This window comes from Prionailurus bengalensis, chromosome B1 (assembly GCF_016509475.1).
Source record: "Prionailurus bengalensis isolate Pbe53 chromosome B1, Fcat_Pben_1.1_paternal_pri, whole genome shotgun sequence".
Classification (NCBI taxonomy): Eukaryota; Metazoa; Chordata; class Mammalia; order Carnivora; family Felidae; genus Prionailurus; species Prionailurus bengalensis.
The window spans coordinates 87,432,941-87,437,318 of NC_057344.1; the positions used below are offsets into that span (position 1 = coordinate 87,432,941).

At 43.4% G+C, this 4,378-nt stretch overlaps 1 pseudogene; it reads right to left on the reverse strand.

The window, feature by feature from the left end:
- Positions 1-367: 367 nt before the first annotated feature.
- LOC122467927 lies at positions 368-1,379 on the reverse strand (annotated as a pseudogene).
- Between the last annotated feature and the right edge of the window lie 2,999 nt (positions 1,380-4,378).

The window sequence follows — 4,378 nt, forward strand, 5'->3', positions numbered from 1 at the left end:
CCTGGAATCACATGGGACCATTCCTATTGTGGGGAGAGTTAGGACAACCATCGTTGGCCACTGATGGATCCATAGTGCACATGCTGTTTGATACAGTGCTAAGGTTTTCCCTAGTTTGTTTGTTTGTTTGTTTGTTTGTTTATTTATATAGTCATTCACTCATTCATTTATTCATTCATTCTGGGTACAGTACACTTTATTGATGGTGCATGACAACGTAGGGGCCCCAAACCCCTCCCCTTCTTCAGGCGGTCTGGGATGGAAACTGTGGAGGTTGGGAGATTCCCAGTGTGTTGGGGGATGAGTTGGGGCAAGGACTCGCCAGCAACTGAGGGCCTTTCTCTTCCTCCTGCTGTCTCTGGGGCTCTTATTCCTTGGGAGACATGGGGATCATAATGTCCACCACCTGGTTGCTGTAGCCAAATTCACTGTCTTACCCTGAAATGAACTTGATAGCGTGGTCATTGAAAGCAATACCAGCCCCAGCATGGAAGGTGGAAGAATGGGTGTCATTGTTAAAGTTGCAGGAGACAAACTGGTCCTCAGCATAGCCCAGGATGTCCTTGAGGGGATCCTCTGATGCCTACTTCCCCACCTTCTTGATGTAATAGTATTTGGCAGCTTTCTCAAGGTGGCAGGTCAGATCCATGACTGACATGTCAGGGGTGGGGACAAAGACATCCATGCCAGTGAGCTTCCCATTCAGCTCAGGGATGACCTTGCCTACAGCCTTGGCAGTGCCGGGAGAAGCAGGGGTGATGTTCTGGGTAGCCCTTCAGCTATTCATGGTCTTCTGAGTGGTGGTGATGGCATGGACCATCATCATGAGTCCCTCCATGATGCCAAAGTTGTCATGGATGACGTTGGCCAGAGGGGCCAAGCAGTTGGTGGTGCAGGAGTCATTGCTAACAATCTTGAGGGAGTTGTCATACTTCTCATGGTTCATGCCCATCACAAGCATGGAGGCATCAGCAGAAGGGTAGAGATGATGACCCTCTTGGCCCCATTCTTCAAGTGAGCCCCAGTCTTCTCCATGGTGGTGAAGACCCTGGTGGACTCCACAACGTCCTCAGCACCAGCATCACCCCATTTGATGCTGGCAGGATTTTGCTTCCTGGAACATGGAGGTGGATTTCCCATTGATAACAAATTTTCTGTTCTCAGCCTTGACTGTGCCATGGAATTGCCATAACTGGAATCAGAGTGGAACATATAGACAATGTAGCTGAGGTCAGTGAAGGGGCCACTGATGGTGACAATATCCACTTTATCAGAATTAAAAGCAGGCCTGGTGACCAGGCACCCGATAGAGCAAATCTGTTTACTCTGAACTTCACCATCATGTCTCAGGGACGTGGCTGGCACTGCACCAGAAGATGTGGCTGTCTGTCAAACGGGGAGGAGCAGAGAGCCCCTAGTTTATTATGCGTTGAAATGTGTAATGCCTTGGCCCCAAGTAATGAATCTTTCTCCCCTACCAGTGCTATAAGCACCCCTTGGGCTCTGACTTCCTTGCATGATGGCAATAGAATTTGAATTGAATTGTTTGTAGATATTGAGTGTTGGAACCCCACCTTCTTGTATTTTTCCTCATATTTTGCTTGTGGAACAGTCTAAGAGAACTCCCCAGTTTAGTAATTATATGTCCTCTGAATACCAAGTTATATTTCAGAATGCCTCCATCTTTATGGTAATGATAAATCATCATCATCATCATCTACTACTCTTGTTTTAATGTTTATTTGTTTATTTAATTTTATTTTTTAAATTTATATCCAAATTAGCATAGAGTGAAACAATGATTTCAGGAGTAGATTCCTTAATGCCCCTTACCCATTTAGCCCATCCCCCATCCCACACCCCCTCCAGTATCCCTCAGTTTGTTTTCCATATTTATGAGTCTCTTATGCTTTGTCCCAATCCCTGTTTTTATATTATTTTTGTTTCCCTTCCCTTATGTTCATCTGTTTTGTCTCTTAAAGTTCTCATATGAGTGAAGTCATATGATATTTACCTTTCTCTGACTAATTTCACTTAGCAAAATACCCTCCAGTTCCATCCAAGTAGTTGCAAATGGCAAGATTTCATTCTTTTTGATTGCTGAGCTATACTCCATTGTATAATATACCACCTTTCTTTATCCATTCATCTACCCATGGACATCTGGGCTCTTTCCATAGTTTGGCTGTTGTTGATAGTGCTGCTATAAACATGGGGGTGCATGTGTCCCTTCAAAACAGCGCACCTGTATCCCTTGGATAAATGCCTAGTAGTGCAATTGGTGGGTCGTAGGGTAGTTCTATTTTTAGTTTTTTGAGGAACTTCCATACTGTTTTCCAGAGTGGCTGCACTAGTTTGCATTCCCACCAACAATGCAAAAGAGATCCTCTTTCTCTGCATCCTCGCCAACATCTGTTGTTGCCTGAGTTGTTAATGTTAGCCATTCTGGCAGGTGTAAGGTGGTAACTCATTGTGGTTTTGATTTGTATTTCCCTGATGATGAGTGAAGTTGAGCATTTTTTCATGTGTCTGTTCGCCATCTGGATGTCTCCTTTGGAGAAGTGTCTATTCATGTCTTTTGCCCATTTCTTCACTGGATTATTTGATTTTTGGGTGTTGAGTTTGAGAAGTTGTTTATAGATTTTGGATACTAAACCTTTATCTGATATGTTGTTTGCAAATATCTTCTCCCAGTCTGTTGGTTACCTTTTAGTTTTGCTGATTGTTTCCTTCGTTGTGCAGAAGCTTTTTATTTTGATGAGGTCCCAGTAGTTCATGTTTGCTTTTGTTTCCCTTGCCTCCGGAGACATGTTGAGTAAGAAGTTGCTGCAGCCAAGGTCAAAGAGGTTTTTTCCTACTTTCTCCTCAAGGATTTTGATGTCTTCCTGTCTTACATTTAGGTCTTTCATCCATTTTCAGTTTATTTTTGTGTATGGTGTAAGAAAGTGGTCCAGGTTCATTCTTCTGCATGTCGCTGTCCAGTTTTCCCAGTCCATTTCTGGGTTCTCTATGCTATTCCATTGATCTGAGTGTCTGTTTTTGTGCCAGCCATACTGTCTTGATGATTACAGCTTCGTAGTATAGCTTGAAGTCTGGGATTGCGATGTCTCTTGCTTTGGTTATCTTTTACAAGATTGCTTTGGCTATTTGGGGTCTTTTCTGGTTCTATACACATTTTAGGATTATTTGTTCTAGCTCTGTGAAGAATGCTGATGTTATTTTGATAGGGAATGTTTATTTATTTATTTTTCACAGAGAGAGAGAGCGAGAGAGCATGAGAGCAAGTGGAGAAGGAGCAGAGAGAGAGAGGGAGAGAGAGAATCCCATCAGGCTCTTCCCTGTCAGCACAGAGCCCGAGGTGATCCTGCAAACTGTGAGATCATGACCTGAGCTGAAACCAAGAGTCAGACACTCAACCAACAGAGCCACTCAGGTGCTGCCCCCCACCCCACTTAAAAAAATTCTTTTTAAATATGTATTTTATTAATTTGAGAGAGAGAGAAAGAAAGAGAGAGAGTACCCATGTGTGCACATATGTGTGTGAGCACAGGAGGGGCAGACAGAGAGAGAGAGAGAGAGAGAGAGAGAGAGAGAGAATCTTAAGCAGGCTCCATGCTCAGTCCAGAGCCTGATGTGTGGCTAGATCCCACAACACTGGCATCATGACCTAAGCCAAAATCAAGAGTCGGATGTTCAACTGAATGAGTCACCCAGGCAATCCCTAAGCTTCTTTTTACAAACTAAATGATTGGACCACTTCAGAAGTTCACAAATTTTTAAAATGAAGGGCCAAATAGTAAATATTTTAGGCCTTTTGGGCCCTATTGTTTTTTTCTTGACTACTCAACTCTGCTGTTGTAGCACGAAAGCAGCCATAGACAATGTGTAACAAATAAGCATGTCGTGTTCAGATGTAATGTTATTTACACCAACGCCTGCAAATAAAAATCGGGTGGGCTGGATTTAGTCCACTGCTGAGCCCTGGACTAGCTGATGGCTATTCACCCTGTCTGCTAAGAAAGTGCTATGGTTTCTTCACATTCTACATTGATTTCAGCCTCGGAGTGTGGAGACATTTCTTTGGCTTTTCCTTTCTTCAGGAGGAGTATATAAAAAATGGCAATAGAAGTGCTCCTGGAGAGGCACCAGGAGGGATTCCCAGCAATGTTCTGATTGAAATCGCAATGGGAGGAAGCCATTAAAAAAGGTGGGGAGAAAGGTCCCATTAATCAGAGATGGGTACTGCTGTTTTAGTTGGAGATCTGGCTATTAGCTCAGCAGGAAGACAGAGAAGACAAGATGAGGAAGCCAGGAAACATGGCTTTCCCAGAGGCAGAATGCTAAAAAATTATCTTTAGAACAAAATTTTTTATGTAAT